The sequence below is a fragment of the Epargyreus clarus genome, unplaced genomic scaffold (genome assembly GCF_041222505.1).
Source record: "Epargyreus clarus isolate Ecla_fem2 unplaced genomic scaffold, WU_Ecla_fem_2.2 ptg000014l, whole genome shotgun sequence".
Taxonomy (NCBI): domain Eukaryota; kingdom Metazoa; phylum Arthropoda; class Insecta; order Lepidoptera; family Hesperiidae; genus Epargyreus; species Epargyreus clarus.
Window position 1 is genome coordinate 16,679,782 of NW_027332222.1, and position 21,900 is coordinate 16,701,681.

Sequence of the window (21,900 nt, forward strand, 5' to 3'; positions counted from 1 at the left end):
ATATTGATACGATGCTACCCTCGAGGATGAAAATGAAACGCCATTTCAGAACCTTAGCTTCTTCGAAAGGACTCTTCCTTTCAAAAAATTACGCAGCAGCGCAAATATTATATAAACCATTTCCAGTGTATAAACTTTCATCTATATATATTTTTACAACCTAATTTATTGTGTGGTTTAAGGGCTCTCTCTCTCTCTCTCTCGCTCTCTTAAAGGCTCTCTTGAGGGCGGCAACCGACCTCTGGATAAATGCTTGTAGTTAAAGGTCTTACAAATTACAACAACACAAGAGTAATGTATCGTGGATAGGAGACTTCAATAGTTTATCGACAAAGATTTTGTAATTTGACTTTATTTCGGGTTTAAAAAAAATTATGTACCTATCACCTACCTAATGCGAAAATATGTTTATTAGCATAGAACTTTGCATAGAATCACAAAATATATTTGTGTTGATGTACTAATATCTATTAGATCAAATAACATAATGCTCCATAGTTCAATACTGGTACCTACCAATTTTGTAGATACCTTGGACACATACAAAGATGATGATATATTAATTAATCATATAGATATAAATTTGGCCGAAATACTTATAGTAAATACATAGCCTTTATACTTGGTTAATAACAAGATATTACTGCCAAGGATTATTGATTAAGTTTGATTTCAAATACATTTCTAATTAGTATTCACACCATAAAAACCAGATATGTGGCCTAATTACCAGTTTAAAGAGGTCAAATTAATATTTCAGTGTCATTTCCGTCTTGCTATACTAATAAGGTTGTTTAATTAATTACAAAAAAGAAACGCTAAAAGTATGATAATGATTTTTTATATATTTTTGAAATTCAATGTCACTTTAGGGCTTTATTACATTTAAGTATTCACTTTATTAGTAATCAATTTTTATGTGCCTTATTTTCGGGTTAATTCATAGTGCATTTTTTGTATTTATATGTATATAAATTTTGCTTCATTTTAACGTTTGCAAATTAGAAATTATATATTTCATGCTCTATTTTTGTGTTAAACATTGCTGCGTGTGAAGGGTATAAGAGAGAGATACGAGTACAGTCCAATTTCGGGTACTCACAGAAGTCCTTAGATGACGATGGCCACTTACCATCAGATAGACTGCATGCTCGTTAGTTTGTTCTACATTATATATATATATATATATATTTATATTATCTTCTACCTATTAACGTCGCCCTGCTGGGCACAGTTCTGGTTTGAAGGGTGTGGTAAGGGAGATATAGGAACTTTGCCGAGGCGTTCCAATTTAGTCCTCAGGAATAGCGGCGCATCTGTGGCCGACCTCCGGTACGAATATCTAATCCTATCTGGAGTCGATTACAGATGTACATGGGCGGCAGTAGCCACTTACCATTAGGTGGACTGCATGCTCGTCTGCTACTCCATATTATAAAAAAAAAGCTAAGTCACACGAATTACAGTGATAGAGTTATGCGGTATGGGTATAAAAAATAATCTGACAGATAATGTCAAGCCTTTACCTTGTAATAAATTTGTAGTGAACATAACCTTGACTGCAAAACAAAGATTGTTGTTTGATTAGCAATCAATTTAATTATGCCGTCCTTCATTATAATTAGTGTCACTATGCGGTAATTTATAAGTGATTTCACTTATAAAACAGGCATTTAAGCAGCGACGTGGAGTTGTAGCTTCGTAGCGTCGTAGAAGGCGGCCTGATGGGTGCAACCTTTAAGGGACGCATTTTGCTGACCCAAATAAAAAAGGCCTCTTTCACTCTTTCTAGAAAAAGTCTCGTAAGAGGTAAATTTGAAATCTTGCCAGAGTACTTAACTCGTGACCCTAACTACGACGCTATGTGCCGCCTCTGACACAGTCATTAGGTATTTCTGCCATACCAGTACCCTCACCAGGTGTGTTTACGTTTTGACAAATATGACTGTTTTGTTATTTGTTTACGTATTTGCCCATATAATTACCAATCAGCGCCCCTAGCGGATTGTGTCAGAACTTGGAAATAGAGCCAATACATAAACAAATACCAAAACAGTCATATTTGTCAAAACGTAAAAACTCCTGGTATGGGTACAGTGTAGAGCCATTGCATTCTGGTAGAGACACACCAGGCAGTCAAACATACATAAATCTTTTAATAGATTTCCAACAGAAATCGTTGCTTTTACCAAAAGTCGTGCCTTATATTCGCACTCACACCGTACATGTAAATTATGGTTTCGTGTCGTTTTGTTTACAAAAGCGACTTGTACTCCTACGTAGTCCAGCACCGGCCTTGCGACGTCTATTACACTCCATTTGTAAGACTCCACACGACGTGGCCATTTAATCTGTAAATAAGTGGGTGGTGCATCTCGCAAGACTACATATAAAGCTATGTTATCTGATAGAAAGGCGCCTGATTTTGTCGTGTAGACGGACAGTCTGTACCCTTACCATGAGTTTTGACGTTTTGACAAGTATGACTGTTTTGGTATTTCTTTACGTATTGGCCCATACTATTTCCAAGTTCTGACACAATCCGCTAGGGGCGCTGATTGGAAATTATCCTATTGAAAATTGGAAATTATCGGTACTGGTCCTGATTTTCAAAAGTTTCTGCAGCGCACTGTATCTCCATTAGTATGGTGTCACAAATCATCAATAGGTGATAAACACAAGTTTTCGAACAGAATAATTTATTCGGCTTTCTTACGAAGTTCAAGGGAGCCGTGCCAGTCAATTTATCAAGAGTGATTGGTATAAATACTACTTCTTCATATGCAGAAAATTGTAATTCGCATCTTATAGCTTATGATCAATAAATTTACCGGCGAAGGAAAGCATCGCGAGGATATTTCATGTAAAGTTTCCTTATAATAATTTTCTAACGATCTCGTGCTCTACATTATATTGCTAAAAATCAATTACATTTACTAACCAATTAAAATATCAGACTAATGAAAATAAAGAATTAGCATGAATTTGAAGATGTTGACAGAGCATTGTTTCAACAAATATACAATTTAAACGCAAGTCACGCTAACGTGTCATTTCTATCTAGGTTCAGATCTGTGGCAGCGCCCGTTGTAGCATCCTAATGCAATCTAACGCAGTTGCTATTCACCCTAGTGATTGTGACCCAGCATTGGGAAACCTAATGTAGGTAATTTAAATGTTTCCTAATTTTACTGGAGAAACGTTGTTATTCCGAAGAGCTGTAGGTATAACTGTGTTATGATACTTATGTTGTTTGCAAATATATTTAAAAGTGTTATTTTAGTTCATCAGTACGTGAGGGTTGAATCTCACAGTTGGATTTTATATCAGTTAACCGCAACTAATTGTACTGAAATATTGCATACATGTATATTTCGGATTCCGATAATGTTGTTCTATGATTAGTCATGTTGTTCTTAATCTAATAAAGCGGATTACCATGATATAGGAGTATTATCTATTCCCATGATATGAATATCAAATTAAAGAATTTTATCAGAAAAATAAAAACAAAATGACATTGCTGGAAAGCTTGTTTTTGAAAGGTTTTTATATATTTATTTTTTATTAATAGGTGTACAACTCGTACGTGTATGTAGTAATATATTTGTTTTTTTTTAATTTCTGCGTGTGCATGACTTTGCAAATGTGTACTAGTCGTGACAGATGTTACGGAAATATCATCGTCACCCATTTTGATACCTATGATAATTGATAAGAATTTATGATGTATGTTTAAAAATAGGTAGTTTTTTTTAGTAATTTAACGTATTTTTTGACAGTCACTATTTTCGTAAAACCTTAATTTCTATGCGTGGCCTATCAAGTGGAAAAAAATATAATCTACATCTCTGATACTGTAAGTAAAATAATTCTCTTGCTCTTTTATTTTAAAACATAAAATGAAATTATCAAATCGTTTTCTGTGATGGTTTTCAAGGGTTTATTGGTCGGTACGCAATATTTTAGAAAATATTTATCTAATTGAACGACCGAGAAATTATTTTGACGATAACATTGAACGCTGGCGACGAAAATATTAGGCCGTTATTTTCTATTATTCTTTTATAAAACTTTACTACAATCATAGGTAAACGTTGCTACAATAACATAAAATACAATAATAACAATTTGTTCCAGCACCAATGATATTTTTGATGCATTCGATAATTCTTATATACAATGCGACTCGCACGGGTCAACTAGTAATTTGTATTTGGGGAAAGCCATTCAGCATTACCCAATCACTAATTGCGCAATGACGCGACGTTGGCTTTGCATCTATGGCCGCGTAACAACGATTAAGGCCATAATGACATAATAAAAACAATAACATACAAGGCTACAACCACGTAACAACTTGTACGGACACACCTACCACCTACGTCTTCGCATTACCACACATTGACACGGGCAGAGATCGAAGTACAAATAAAAATGACCAACGGACCTTTAGATATATAGGCTCACAATAGAATGTGACATGGGTGCCACAAACTGAACTGTAAATTAGAACAGAAATCGAAGTTATATTTACGTTGCCCCGACGGGGATAGAATCTTGATTAAACTACGGTTCAGGTCGCTAAAGTCGCTGTAGTTCCGGCACCAGTAAGGGCTACGGTATCTCAGACGTGTCGTAACCGTGACGAGCCATGAACGCAAACGGGCATACGCTGTCAAACTGTAGTTTGTTACGCTGTATTCATTACGGATATTATTATAAAGAAGTCCACGGCGTGTAGTCGGACTCTTAAAGCAAGTAATACGAGTAATTCATACCTTTCATATTTAAACCGAGCTTACAACGTAGATACACACGACGCACTTCACGTTAAAGTTTTATTATTTCAATCTTAAATTATCCTCCTATTAAAACATTATTATAACAACAATACTACATGGTATACAAAAACGTAAGAATAATGACATAACGTGACGCGGGTATGGTAAGGCGTTAAATTTCACTGCGACTGCGTTGTGGTCACGTAGTGGTGACTATACAGCGGAAGATATGCTGTGGTGTGAGTCATAAGCGTCATACATCTAATCTTCAGCTCTTTGAAAAAGTAACAATTGATAAGGTTGAATAAAGAATAGTGCTAGTGAATATTGAAACTTAAGATAAATGTAACATAAGAACTCATTCCCAACAGAATAAATCGCTATTTTTAGCACGTATTATTAACAACAAGTACAGATTGCTCCGCATATCGAAATATTATGAAATTTACAAATTAACATTGCTGCACCAACAAAATCTTCAATTATGTAACTATGCAAAACATGAATTGCGATGAATTTGATTTCAACATACCATTACAGTTTCTCAGCTAACTCCGGTATTGCCGATGCAGTTGGTATGTACCTATGCATTTCAAAATGAAAAATACTTATTTAGTTTTAATATAAAGAATTCTAAGCAAATAGTATCTAAAACTATTTTGCAAACTTTATTTTTACGAATTAACCATACTCGTACATCTTATATAATGCAAACATATTACATAACGCATAATAGACAAGATTAGCCAATTTGGTTAACTTGACGCACGCGAGTCGCAGCGGTCACGCAAAGCGTTAGCAAAGTGAACTTGACCCATCGCCCCCGCTGGTGACTTGCGCCACGCTGCTCACTTTCACTGATTTGCGCCTCCGCCAGCGCTGGGGCGATCGACCACTAATGAGTAAAGTATTATTAACACAAATATTTTTTTAAAGAAAAGAAAACGTGATAGAATTCCTTAGGTACCTACTTATTATGATTTATTTTGACTGTATGTTTTTTTCACTTTAAGTATTAAAAAAGTTTTTCGACATTCCTTTAGTTTTAAGGGTGTATTAAGGCCGACAATCATAAATAAGATATTCAATTTGTTTGAAAGGGTTGGATCACAGACCGGTTTCTAGGATGTTTCATCCGATTTGGAGCCGATATCAGTTGCAATAGAAATGCACATGTAACCAAACGAATCGAGCATTACTGCAATTATTGCTACGTCTTGTAACAAAATCCCAGAAAAACATCCATATAAGCCTAAATTGGGAATAACGCCTCTGATAAACTCCGTATAATATATTCGGTTTAAATCACAACTACATATCACTGTCGGAAAGACACTTAATAACACTATTAACGGACACCAAAAAACAAAAAAGAAAAGCAGTGGAACGGGTCCCGGTATGTGGGTCAGCGCTGGATCACCGGGACTCGGGGTAAAAAACTCGACGGGAAGAGATTTCTAAGAAATCACATTTAATGAGTTGGATATATTTTATAACACGCTTTTTTAAAAGTCGGGCTGCATTATAAGCGGGATTAAAAGAGATAGGTTATTTAATCATACGTCAATTTTAATAGAATGGAAATAATATTAAGAAATGCAGTTTAGGAAATTTACATAATAATAGCAAATATGCTATTCGGTAAAATTACGAGTATATTAACAAAAATGCATTTTTGAGAATTTTTACCAGATCTATGACAGTAGAACAATTTAATTCAATAAACATGCCTTTTGGGACTAATGGATAAGTTTGGAGCCTATGAAAAAAGGTTCTTTGGAAAGTACTTTAGATCTTTTTATTATGTTATATTGATACAAACGCGGGAGATACACCATTTTAATAGAAAATAGAGTTATGTATTTTTTTAGGAAATATTTTGATTTCAAACCAGACCACAATTACTTAGTAGTCTGAACTTTACAAGAACAGTAAATTGTTACAATGTTTCAAGTTTCCTAGTAGGCTCTTATGTAGAGCCGCTAACGACTAGGCCGATATTAGACCGCTTCATTAAGCAAAGCCTATTGTAGCCTATTGTAGGTTGGTAGGTAACTTCCAGTGAAAGCGACAGCTATGGGGTCTTTGCCCCAGCTTTTATTATTTGTTTTAATATATTCATGATATCACCCGTACTGCAAAGGAACAGAGTCGATATTGATAACACGCTTTTAACGCCTTATTAGCGTCGTTTTAGCATTTATTAGAATTCGCTTTCTAGTTTGTAATTTCCATACGTGAAATAAATCGTATCACTTCTAATACACAAAAAATTGATGGATCTCAGACAGGCACCCATTTTAAGTTTTCTTTAACTATGTGCGTGTTATAAATTAATGATCACTTACTCTAAAAGTAAAGGAAAACATGGCAAGGAAATCTAGGGAAACATATGTAAAGTAAAAAAATAATCTTTAAAAAGTTCTCAGAAATTAATGTTCAATTCAATTAGCATTTTGTTAGCGTGGTGTATTATGGCTTAAGGTATTTTTACTATGAGACCTATGCTCTACAGTGGAACATAGTGGAGTGACGAGAAAGCTAAGGTATTGCCATGCATTTCACATTTAGTGCAGTTATTATGCAGTTATTATTACCGTTGTGCTAAGGTAATAATAACTATCACAGACTGTCAACATAAGTTTTGAAACGTTTGTGTTGAAAGCCGCTTACGGAAACCAAAGGTCGCTGTGAACGTGAAAATTAAACATGCGAAGCACACTAACCGGGTATTAGTTACCAGTTACCGTTGTTACAAAACTGTACGTGGGCAAATAATAATATGGTTAGTTCTAATACTTGTAATGCAGATAAATTTACAGAAACGCAATTAAGTAGAGGAGGTAGATATTTTCAAAAAGTTATAGACTTGTAGGCTTGAAAAGCTGATACAATACTTTTCATGGAAATTGGAATATTTACAAAGATGATGGAATGCTTTTAAATATTTTAAAAGGGCTCCTTATTGGGTAAAACTCAACGTAATTCAACTAAGACTACTACGTAATTCAACTAATACTAACCGTTATAGGTAAGACTATAATGTTCTACTTCTATGTGCCAGCAGATAGATATCTTCTCTTTGGTTTTAGTTTTAAAGGTGTTATTAGGGAAACTTACGGTTAAATTACATTACAACCTAGTCTTCATGAAGGAAAGCGTATCACACGCGATTTATATTACACTAGCTGACCCGGCAAACGTAGTGTTGCCATATAAATAAAAAAATGTTAGGGTGAACCACCCTTATCACTTAGGAGTATGAGAAATAGATAGTAGCCGATTCTCAGATCTATTGAATATGCACATAAAATTTGGTGAAAATCCTGCGGTAACTAACATTGTGAAACGAGAATTTTATATATAAGATTGCAATCAAATTAGGCAGAGGAGGCTGTGAACATTACTCCTATAAGACAGAAATGTTTATTGCGGCTGTGCCCAATAACCTTGGATGAACCATAAAGACTTCTACCATCTTGAAACTTCACAAAAAGCTGAAGCAAGTTAGGGCAACCTTTATAAAGCGCTGTGAAATGCCACTTGAGGCTATAAACTTTTTATCGAGTCGTGAACAAACAGTTTATTGACGCGAGATTCCGGATGGTGGCTGCAATAGCGGTAGGCACTATTGTCACTTCGTCACGTAGTCAATTTGTTGTGAGGAAGTGTCAGGTAATGTCTCTACTTGTATATGCCTTTATATGGCATTTTTGTATTCAATGTGTGTATACACTGTATTATAAGTAGTTAATGTAATTAAAATTTCAAGTAGATGTGAATTATGTATTCATTATTATGTATTAGTATTACTTTTTATTACGAAGCTTATCTGTCTCGGAATGAGAAGGTTTTACCGCGCTGACCTAGTGAGGCCGTATGTATCTTACAGTTAATCATGTGGTAAATAATTTAAACGAATATTAAATAAGAATAGAACCGAGTACAGCTGCATACTGATTTATTATTTGCTTAACTTTTATTGGCGTTTCAAAGGGGTCAAAGTGTAAGATATACAAAAGTTATTGCCTCCAATTTAGTCTTCTTAGGAGATAAATGTTCATGAACGCTCTCTTAGTATTCGTCTAAGTTATATAACGAAATATTGTGTAAAATGCTTCTAGTCTTACTGGTTTAAGTATAGGTATCTATTTACACGTAATATTTCTCTAACTAGGATTATTATTGTACGTATTTGTTAAGTGTAGCCAAAAAGGCAAAATCATTACAAAATCTTGTCTTTTTCGTTAGATTGTGACCGAATGTAAACCGATCCATATTTTTAAAGGTTAAAAGTTAAGTTAAGTGTGGTTTAAATAGGACAGCCATAATACCTAATAATAAACGGAAAGCAAATAGAAGAAATGAGACTAAAGTTACATATGTATTACATACCTTTTATAACATTGCTGTTATAATAAAAGGGCAATTTACGCCATAATAAAGAGGAAAGTAACTTATTTTTCACTTTTTAACTTAACTGTAGTGTCATTAAGATTAATGTTTAAGCTGCCTAAGCTATTAAGGCTTAAAATGTAATTTTAAGCCGTACATCCAGAATAAATCGAGTCATTTAAGCTAACAGCGGCGAACATTATTATTTGTGCCTCAACTTTCTAATGTTACGTATTTCGACGTAATGTGATCCGAAATGTACGATTTGCTTTGAATCTTTGTTAATGTTACTTTACCGGAAAGATTGTTTTCATTATTTAATTAATGGTGAAAGCCTTCGTGGTTTCATTGAGATCATATCATCGCTACACCTAGTTTTATAACATGTTAAGCTCTGGCTATGTTCTGATTTTAAGATAGAAATACGGAAGATTTACGAGAAACATAATTAAGTTTGTAAAACAAAATACTTATATATTTATACTCGAGAAAAAATATACAATTATAATTGTATTGAACAATTTCAAAAACACAAAACTTTCAAAATTTTAATTGCATATTACATTATAACGATCGGAATACCCCATCCATGTTGTAAAATTATATTTACAACCATATAAATATGAGATGCATTAAATCGAAGTGAATTTCAAGTAACCGTAAGTTTAATGACTTACATAATCCGCTGGTAAGCGGCCTTACTTTCACTGCTGCTTTTGTTGCCCTTAGCATATGAGTTAAGATTGGACCTAACTATATAAGCTGCTGAATATGATAATCATAAGGATTTTAAAGCTTTGGTAAAAGTCAACGATTCTGAGTTCTTTTAACACTGTTGTTATTGTCTTTGATGCCTCCGGAGTCGAACCCTAGTGTTGTACTATCTTTACACGTACAACTGAACTTCGTTTTATCATACCAGAGAACAGTGTTAACTTTAGCACAAAACTGATTTTTCAAAATTACGAGCTACCTACCTACCTATTACCTTAATGCGAAATTATGTATCATTGAATGGCGAAGGAAAGCATTAAGCGACCTAAATAAGTGATTGATCTTTAAAGTTCTCAATGTTATAGAAGTTTATAAAAATCAAATTTGCCAGTGTCAATAAATTATGGTGATGAATTGATGATGAAGGAGACGTGCAAAAGGCAGACACTAATGATTTGGTGATGTTTGTTGTAATATTTTGTAATCAATTATTAAGTTCAATGTTATTTGTTGTGTTTTCGGCTTTTGTAATAAAGTTATGAATTTGGTAAGATTGAATTGGATTTTCGTAACCTCACTTCACAATACTTTATTTTGGAGTTTAAAAATGAGGACGCCGTTTGTGAGAATTGAACTAAATTAATTAAATTTTCGCAATTTTTAATTGGTAATTGTAATTATAATTGCGTAAATAGTAATTGTTTTCGTTATTGACCAATTGTCTTAAATTTATATTTTAGTGTTTTATTTTTATAAAATTTTTATTTATATTCTATTCTATTCAGACTACGTTTAGGCAACTTCTGGGTCAGAGAAATATATGTGAGAACAAAATGTGAGAAAAAAAATCTTTCTGTTTGAGAATAGTGAGATATTTTTGCAGATGTATAAAATGGGTATAATTTTATATTCTATGTAATCACTTTGGCCTGTGGAAGAAACAATATAAACCTATAACAATATAAACCTTTCGTACTTTTTTAAATTTTGTTGCAGAAACGTCCGTGAGATCTTTTATGTAGGTTATAGTCGTCACCATTCTTCATGTCTTCCTAGACGAAAAGATCCAGTTTATTTAGTGATGAACGATTTCTTAACGCTAATTAGCAATTTCCCTAAGACATTTGAAATGTTATCCTCTCTGTGAACCTTCTATTGTGTAAATACACATCAGTCAACCCGCTTTCCAAACTCCGTATTTAGTAGTGTGTCATCGGATTACTTGGAAATGGCAAAACCTGTAAAGTTGAGGTCTTAAACAAAAGCGCAAGTAAGTGTGAGGTTGCCCAAGCAGTGCTGTTTTGGTCAATTTGGTTTTACGTAAACGTTTGCAGCCGTCGCCGTATAAAGGTTGTATTCGCATGAGAAGCAGGTAAAGGATAGTTGATCGCTAAACATATTATGAAATAATAATCAGACTAGTAATTTGACATAAAAGCTCTCATGTCAGTTACACACAAAAAGGCACAGTAACGGTTTATTAAGAAAATTGACAATCTTAACCTATTTTTGCATATTTGAAAAAATGATGATTTTTTCTTTGATGATCCTAATTATTTATATGTTCTTTGTCTATCTATTCTTTACTCGTTTAACATTTTGGATATGACGATAACTTTACCACACGGTCGCTTGTAAATTCCGTTACGTAAATAATTATCTCTTGCTTTATGTTCGGATATAACAACTTTAGTTTGTAGAGACAGTAATAGTAATAGTATAGTTATAGTCATCATACTTGGCCCAAATTATATTAAGTGGACACGAATGGTTGTATGGAATTACATTTATGAAATTGTATTGTCTTTTGGATATAATATATTATCTGTATGTTATATTATAAACTTAATTTCGATCATCTATGCTTTTGGGACTTGGCACTTATATTGAATCTAAAAACACTTATAATATAGTGTTTTATAATAAGATGAATAATAATAAAGTCTAAAAAATCGTAGAAAATATCACGTTTAGACCTAACTCACAAGCTAGATGGAAAATTTAAATAATAATAATAATGCCAACATGATTGTTAGCTAATGTTGAAAACAAACATGTGAGCTATATAGTTATTTTAATATTTATTATTGCAGTTAACAGTAACAATATTACACGTACTTAGCTATCACGAAGTGAACAGCGCAGCGCGTTGATGTCTTTTGTAGCGCGGTTATGTTGATGTTCAAAATATATTTATAAGCCACTACAGGCCGTAAGTATTATGATATCCAACTTTCCTGGTAAATCTTCAATAAATACAAACATAAGAATAATTAATATATGGTACCAGACTGTTATATAATGAGTGTTCATGAAATAACTCCAATACAATGTCCCAAAGTTGTTAAAATCGTAAAATCAAACTTCATAATTAAATTTCAACAAAAGCTTGAAAAAAATACTGCTGCCTCTTATGGTGGCACAGAAACCGAGCCTAACATTACGCCTTCCACGCGAGCCTTGTATCGTCTGTCGTATATTTTATGTATTGTATGCATTTTCCCACGTGCATTATTCATAGAATAAAATAGGCTGTCTAAACACTTGCAACTTATTTTTGAATAATAAGTTAAATAAATATCTTCGTCAATAGAAATATTACACATTATAGGATCAAATTTTATTATATTTGATTACAATATGATAATAGAACAAAGTTAAAAAATCATATTCATGAAGTAGCTTCATTAGACCTAGGCTTATACAGAACGCATAGAGATACTTCAATTTTATTTATATTAATGTATTGCACATTGGACTTGATAATATCCATAATTTAATAAAATCTATAAAATCTTTATTGTAATTGTTTTATAGGTGATTAAAACTTTGGAAGAAGGTATAATTTATTTTTAATTCGTGTTTTTGCATGTATGTATAATTCGTTTTAATAATTACCTAGTGTGTATATAGATGACATAGTATTTCACGTTTGCGGCCAGCTTTATGTTTGTTCGAGGGTTAAGGCTGCTACGCGCGGCCGAAAGAACTAATTGTGCGAATAATTACCGAACCGGTCTCTGCGTTCGCGAATTATTGTAATTACCATGCGTTACCTGACAGTTGCTAGATTTCTACTAAGTATTTGGAAACTACGAAAAGTGTTGGTATTTAATGTAATTTGTACAAGTAGTTGCGATAATCTAGTATTTGTCGTTAAATGCAGTTTAAACTAAAGTAAACCTATATTTCCAAGTTTTGTTACAAATTTAAATGTCTATTTACGAGGTTTGTATTTATTGTGAAGAATGAAATACATTGCGAATTATTTACTTTTACAAATTTAATGGAATTTAACGGACTGCATATGCTTATTCGCCAATTTAAATTTTTGAATTTTTAATTTAATTAATTCAATTTTTAAATTTTGTATTTGTTAATTGCAAATATGTAGAATCTCGATAACTATACTATACAACAAATTAAACAACTTTGTCGAAACTTTATAAGGAGTAAAAGGGTACATCTTAGTGTATTTTACAGATTTAGGCTAATAATAAACCAAGAGATTTTTTAAAATATCACATCTAGAGAAATGCGTAAAGTTGGCGAATAAAAACTCGTCGAGTCGACATAATTGAATCTTTAAAATATTGCAACTGATACGCTTTCAAGTAATTATCGGTATCTGAGCGTCAATTAAAAATGCTACGAAACAGCGGATCGTTTATGGAAAGTGAAATGAAGCGAGTTTCTCGGCACGTCCTGTGCGCGGACCTGTCTTACGCGTGCATTGTGAGTCGCGTGCATATGCTATGCACTCAGACCAAAAAGGGAAAGATAAAACCTGATGAAAAATTACTTTGAAAGACAACTTGCTTGAATGACTTTGAGCGCCATGTAGAATGTGAACATCTTGTGTGATGTCGAATTGTATTTTCACCACTTACACTCGTTATCAATTTGTTTCCTAAAGATCGTTTTTATGTAGAAATTGTCAAATGTCGTTCTATTGAGAAAACATTGGATAGATTGATTATTAATAACGGGCGTCAGTGATGGTGATAAAATATCGGACTTTAATATTAATACTCTATATATATATTTTAATACGTTGTATTACGACTCTCTAGAATTTCTGCATTATACTGATACAATTGTCATAATTAATGTATATGTATATATTGTATATAACAACATCGAGTACATTACATACTCGTGTACAGGTACATTTTTGTGCGGTTAATTATGAAGACTTTTCTTTCTTTTTTGATTTGAGACATCGTATGAAAATGTCACTCGTAAACATGTTTTATTGCGAAAATAAATATACTTACGAGTATGTACTTATATTGCTATGTGTAATAGTTAATAAAATATATAATTATAATACCTCATATGAAAGTGGTTTCGAAATAATAAATTATTCTTTTTTTTCATCAACAATAATTATTATTTTTATCATTAAAGAGTCAATAGTTTACAAATACATCAGTATTCAACCTTCAGTCAGTCATATCAATACTTTCTATATCACTCAGAAGACGTCACAGCTTACGATGGATTTATATGCTAGTGGCATGTAATTAGGCAACGGTACCACTGGGTAACGGAGGCGATGTGCTAAGATCGCTCGCAAGAATGTCACCGCTCAAAGTTAATTCACTACGCGTGCGGCGTGTTGTAATGTAATTATTACATTGATAGGGCTGTCTTGTTTAGTTTTAGATGTTTATTACATTGCAGTAGTTAAAGTGATGTACATCTGATAATAATGGGTCATTCTTCTTCTCCATAACGAAACACCTTGTGAAGTGGCGGTAGATGTATTGACATCCAAAAAGTGCTATGTAAAGAAACTGTATCCTTAGTATTAGTTATTAGGTTTTGACGAAAATGACTGTTTTTGTTTTTGTTTACTTCCCATACATTTCCAATCAGTTCTGATACAATCCGCTACGGGCGCTGATTGGAAATGTTTGAGCAAATACATACACAAATACCAAAACAGTCATTTTTGTAAACACGTAAAAACTCATACTAAGGGTACATTTCCGCCCAGGAACATGTTTAATCAACCCCAGATATAATTAGATTCCTACTTGAAGTTACCCACAGATGCGCCGCTACCCGTGAGGTCTAAGCTGGAATGCCACGGATAAGTATATCCTTTAACACACCCTTCAAACCAGAACACGGCGGCGTTTAACACTTAGGCAGAAATAGGTGTAGTTGTGGAGCCGCCACAGTCCACCGCCAGAGAGTTCTAGCACCTTAAAAATGTCTTCTAAGTAAGTTAGCTGATGTTCATGTTAGCTTCCATAGAAACGTCAAGACTGCGACATACTAGAAGTAGGTGTGGCGGTGGTATCTCTCATGTTGAGCCATACTGGTTTTACCACCTCCGATGTTGAAGTAAGTTTAGACTTACTTTCTTACTTTATAAACTGTTATTTTCTGTTGTAACTATTGTAAGACTTGAATTTGTAAACTATATTGATACAATAACCTCCAAAACTATCTTCCCTGCGGTACCTTATAATATTTGATTTCTATTTTATTTAAACCATCATTGAATTATTAATTGATCATGATTACATTATTCTTGTACTTATTTTCCCTTCTTAGTTTAACTGTCTGGTATTAGTTTATTTTTTTATAATAACTTATTTCATTTGTAAGTTTGGTTTGGTTTCAAGTTTTATTACTTACAAATGTTTAGTGTAATATATGATATTTATTTTATTCATTTGATAACCCTGTATCAGTACTATTTCATATAACGTGTGCCTACTTTTACGTTATATAGATTGACGCAGATCTAGTTCTCAGTGAATATGAAGTAAATTACCTTTTGATTATACCTTCGGAGAGGAAGCGATGACAAAAACTCCATTTGAGTATTTTTAGGAATTGAAGGTAGCTAAGGAGTATTTATTCTCTTGATGGTAAATGGCGATTGCTATATGTGGACATCAACCTTAGATTAGAGGTAGGTGGATTTGGTGATAGGTAGTCGATCAGGGGCTCCTTAATGCTGCATTGCTGAGAACTAAGTTGGAGTGTTTCGTATAATTGTTTCATCTTCCATCTTCTATACGCCAAAATAAAACAATGCTGAACACGGCTAATTCCAGACTAAAATAGATGCGTCGTTAGTTTCTCTGGAGTCAAATCATGAGGGGTTGTACCACCGTGTCTTAGTCACTGTTATAGAAAACATTATAGTAGAAAACATATTATTTCATCTAAAACGAGAAATATGCTTTCGAAAAATTTCTAGTTTATACGTTTTAAGTAACTGCGATTTTATCGTTGAGAGGTAGAGATACCGTGCAATTTATGCCGTTACATAACTTAACGAGCGCCGCGTAATACCCTAATGAATATTTCGGAATATCCTTAGTCTGGCGCTATTAAAACTATTACATTAGATGTGTAACTTTTGTATGTTAGTTATTTTTTAAAACAATTTTAGAAATGTATTGGAACGTGTTCATTTATTTGATATACCTTTTTATCCTACGGCTATTTTACAAAATACTACGCAAAGTGGTGGTGAACGGATATTTATATCTATGGATCCCTTAAATTTAATTAAAAAGAAAAACCCTTAAATATTTCTAAACATAATTAAGCCCTCTTGTAGAATTACTAATTGTTATCCAATTTTTTATCACAAATAAGTCACGACTGTACCTGATGTTAACTACATCTAGAAATTGGTTACGATTACACAATCCGTAGGCAATTGTATATTATCTCGCTCTACATTCTGTATGAGACGAGTGTATTCGTTACCTGTGATTTATTACAAAACGCTTCAATTTTTAAAATAATATTATTAGGATTGTGACGTAGTAACGTATGTTAGTACTAGGTAATATTCTTCCGCCTTGTTATTTTTACACAATGTTAGTTTTACACACCACGCCTATTTCTGCCTCATAACAGCAGTGTCAAACACTGTGCTGGTTTGAAAAGTGTGGTAAGGCAGACATACTTTTCCGAGGAGTTCCAGCTTAGTCCTCAGGGCTAGCGGCGTATCTGTGGCTGACCTTAGGTAGGATATATGTAATCATACCTATATTGTAAAAATATATTTAATTAGATATACTCACAAATGAGATTCAATGTCGATAATTAATACGAGTAAATACACATGGAACAAACAGTATCGGCTGATGTAGGCAGGATATACATATTATTTGTTTGGTTCTTACAACAATATTTATATAGTTAATGGTTTGTTCATCGTGTTTATATTTAATACTTAAAATATCAAAGTTTCAAGTTAAGCATCCTCATTGTTATTTCATTATTCTACAAAGAAGACCTTACTTCTATTGCCTCCGTGTTCTATTTTGCATGCCACTTCTTCTTTATATTCCAATACTAAATAGAAAACGAAATATCTTTATCATTTTTCTTAGTAAATAAATGAAAAAAAAACTGTCGCTTGCTTCGGAAAAAGTGTAATTTAGGCTTATTAGTATTAGTAGCAAAACGTAAAACGATTTAAAATGGTAATCTATTTTGTACAAGTGTAACTTCAAAACTATTAAATATTTTAGACCGAAATTTTGTGACAGAATAGAAGACTTTACGGGGTAGTCTTTATCTCAAAATATGTTACTGAAAAAATTGTGATCAAGTGTTCACGCGTCAATTCTCACGTATAAAATCGCCTAAATACAGGACGATGTTCGTAAAACACATCTTTTAGTAGAACTAATCGTAAACCACAAGATTATATAACAATATAGCCTGTTATTGGTACATACCTTGCATGATATTGCCGAGGATAGACAAGGTAATGTCGCAACACAAGCTTTTCGAACCGGCTTGTCTTGGAAAGACCTTACGTTACAAATATTCTATGATATTCTGTGTATAAAGTTGTTCAAATACTTTTGGTAAATTTAAAATATCTTGTATACTGTGTTGCTCAAATAAATGCAATTTCCGTTTCTTTAATATTTGAAAAATCTTGGACCGACAAAGGTAAATATTATTTGGTAAATAATTATTTGGTTAACTTACTGAAGGTCAACCGTTCTGTTAATTTAGCTTTATTAAAGAAATAAAATGTACAACATTTTGCGTTATTTAAAGTTTTGAAGTATGTATCTAAAAATTAAATTTAAGCTGTATGATGTGGATCAGAGGAAGTCCTATATTGATTTTGATTCTACTATTATTGAATGTGGAATTTTAAAAATAAGATAAAGCAAGACTAAGTGCCTAACTGCCCACACAAATATTTCAGACGCCAATTTGTTATAAAGTAGCCCGATAGAAACTAAAAATTAGAAACTCTATAAACATAGAAACATACTGCCTTAAACAATTTTCTTAAAAAGTTTTCATGCTACTTAGTTTACAAATAGACATCTAGTTCATACCTACAAGGTACACAAACTATTCATGAGCTTTAGAACAGAATTTACTTTCTGGTTCATAAAAAATGGGGTCATCTATTGAATCACTGAATGTAGCAGAGCGGATGAATAGGCGGTCTATTTAAATACTTTTGAAACGGCACTAAAATATGCAAGCTAATGAATTTTTAATTTAGCTTCACAATCGAATACGGGAGCATGCAACGTAACGGGAAGTGATTTCGCAACCTTACAAACGAGCCCAGTAAGCAATAAACCATTGTTATTGTCATGTTTTGGTTACATCAGTTTTAATACAAGTATCATAACCTAATATATACGAGTATTTTATTAAAATAAATATATAAAATTTGGTTAATGTGTTCAAGCTAAAATTATATATAAATAATATTATCCAAAATAATGAACTTTTAGGATTTTTCCGAGAAAAATGTAGAGCATGCTGTTTCCTAATGTAGTCCTAATTATAAAGTACTTTTTGAATTTATTTTTATTATTTTTGGGGGACTCTGCAAAAGTCTCAAAAGTCGACCTAGACATCTATAATAAGCCCCAGATAGGAAAGCCCTACTTGAGGACGCTCACAAAAACATGACACACTACTAGCTTTGTTTTGTGGTAAATTAAGTTTCGCCATTAACCCTATTAAACCATTAGCATAGACGTTACATAAGCGATGAGGAAATGAAGATAGTTAAGAAACTATTAGTAGAAATTGAGTTTGACGGTCGTGTGGGGCAGGTGGGGTAATCCGGGGCGGGTGTAAATATTTACACTCATGATTCACCGGTTATTGGAACCGGGTCGGTTACATATTGGGTTAAGCAAATCATTTTGAGTATCTTCACTATATAAGAAATTGTGAGAATCTTTAATTTGCTGCGCTGGCAATTTAGCAAATATCTTAAACAATTGATTTGAGTATATTGGATTAGAAATTGTCGGTTATTTTTAGTAACTAATAATTCGTAATTTTACTTTATTTATATGTAGCACTTATTAATAATTGAATTAGTTGATTTACTTTTATGGCAAAGAATAAATAAATTAATATTAAAGATAAGAATAACTACGAATGAAATTTCTCTTAAACAAAGGAAGCCCAAGACCTAAGTCAAATAAGAATGTTTAAGAAACATAATTATAGAGTTGTCGGTAATCGAACTTAAGACTCGTAATTTCAAGTAATGTCACTGTCAATGCTACGACATTACTTACGTATTTTGGAAACGTAGACAATTTAAATAATTCTGAATTAATAACATGTTAATACAAAAAATATTTACGAGTCGGAAACAATCGGTAAAACTGGAGCAAAAGCTTAATAAGATAATTTAGTCGTAAAGTCACGGGCGAAATTTTGGTGAAATTTCAAGTTGATAAATATCCTTGAAATAAATACGTGAAGGAAATATAAACGATACACATACTCGTATTTTAGAAGAAAGTAGAGTATTTACTTGTTAATGTAGGTTTTTAATGGCACTAAAGTAATTAATGTCTTTAATGTACCACAAAGGTAGCAACAATTTGCATTCGATGTTAAGTGGTCATTTCTTTCCACTGACTGACCTGGATATCTGACCAATAATGATCAACGATATCTTCCTTGACTTTGAGAAATAACAGAAAATGCCTAAATTGTGAATTTAGGAATCTTGTTTCATCATCTGTATATCAAAAAAGTCATTCTACATAATATAAAGAGTCCTTATTTCATTTTACATTTGTACATTTACATTGTACATAATATAAAGCTTATATAGATATGAGATACCTCCGCGTGTTTTCTACCTATGTTTTATTTTTTATTTTTATAATTGAGAGCTTTCAATCGCATTTTATTAAATTAAATTACGAAAATTCAAACGACAAGGTTTAGAATAAATTTTTGAACTTAGAAACGAACGAGTTTAATCTTTTTATTCTTATTATTATTGAGACATTTCAATCGCATTGTTATATTAAAGGTTCGTAAACGCAATATCGTCTGTTATAACAATGATCTGAACGTAATATTGAGAGCAAGGACTTCACGGTAGAAACTCATTTAATAAATCTTATTAATATATTTAGAGATCTAGTTAAAACAATTATAACAGAAAAGCCTGTAGCCTAAACACACTAATTCATTTAATTCAATGTCTTTAATGATTAATGCCAAAGTTTACCGTATTTTGAGTAACTGTAAATACATTCAGAAATATAGGTATATTATCCACGGTCACAAAATATGTCGTAATGTACTAGATCAATCTTAGATCACTTGTAGTTGATAAAATTTGGTCACTAAAGTATTGCGAAAAAGAATGACATTGGTTAGTGCAAATGTAAAATAATGTAATATGTGCTCCGATATTATAAGTTAGGGTAAATTCTACATATTTTTTTGGGTTTTCTGTATTATTTTGCGAAAAAAATTGATTGATTGATTGTTATTATTGGGAAAGGAAACCTGAGGTCTGCTTATTTTTTCAAAGGTACCTAAAAGAAATCATTATATCCTACCGACCATAGATTGCTTCCATTGACCAAAATATACTTCTTCTGTAAGGAGAACTATATATGAATTTTGTAATAATTGTGCCCATAAATTTATTTTTTTATTACGCAAGCTAGCGAAAAGATTACAAGAGCAAGGTATATTTATTTCTCAAGCAGTAAATAATTGATGGCGTACACGATGTACAAATATTCAAGCACGACATGACGATATTTAGTGCTCGACAAACATCGATTAGAATGTCGTGTACAAATAATTGTACAGTACCTACACTCTCAGGTATGAGGAATAAGAGGAAGCGCTTGGCGACTGAGGAATCTGAGGTTAAAACGTTTTCCTTCATGTTATAAGGATAGACTTAGATTTTTTCTCTTGCTACGTTATAAGTATGTAAATTCTACATTACGTTTTATAGATGTAGAAGATGAGCACGCAGTCCACCTGATGGTAAGTGGCCATTGCCGCCCATGGACATCTGTAATCAACTCCAGATAAGATTACATTTCTATCTGAGGTCGGCCATAGTTGTGTCACTAAGCTGGACTAAGCTGGAACGCTTTGGAAAAGTCGCTTTTAACTACACTCTTCAAACCAGAACAAACCAGCATATACTCGTACATTAGATTAGAAGGAAGTTGTTATCATTAACCTTTAGTTGGGTCTTTACAGTATCACAGGGTTATACCTCAGAAGGAAGTTCATTTCTCAATTCGAAAAGGTGATTAGAAACATATCAGATTAGAACATGATTAGAAGGAAATTATTATCTTTAACCCTTTGTTGGGTCTTCTTAGTGTCACAAGGTTATCGCAGCTGTTAGCCGGTCAAGTGTTTTTACGAAACTCTCACGCATGTACATTTCCTTACGATTTTTTTGTTTTGTAGTCTAAGAAAGTGGAAATTAGTATAAGTTTTTTTTTAAATCACAATATCTTTATAGGCTCTATAGGCTTAATATCTTTATAGGAATAGCGATAGTTGTACATTATAATTAAGATGACTTAATTTTTGCCAAGCTGCGAGATGTAAGAAATACTTTAATTCATGTTTTCATACACAAAGAAAAGTATATTTTACAATTTCTTTCGTTAGAAATTATTACTTCCCTTAGCAATTTTTAACATAATTCAAAAATCAAAGGTAAGTACAAAGATATATTTTT

The 21,900-nt window shown here is 32.6% G+C and overlaps 1 protein-coding gene across 1 annotated transcript in view; it reads right to left on the reverse strand.

The window, feature by feature from the left end:
* The window catches only part of LOC140747043 (nose resistant to fluoxetine protein 6), a 45,284-nt gene that overhangs the window by 21,853 nt on the left and 1,531 nt on the right, over window positions 1-21,900 (reverse strand). The gene's annotated exons all lie outside the window — the stretch shown is intronic.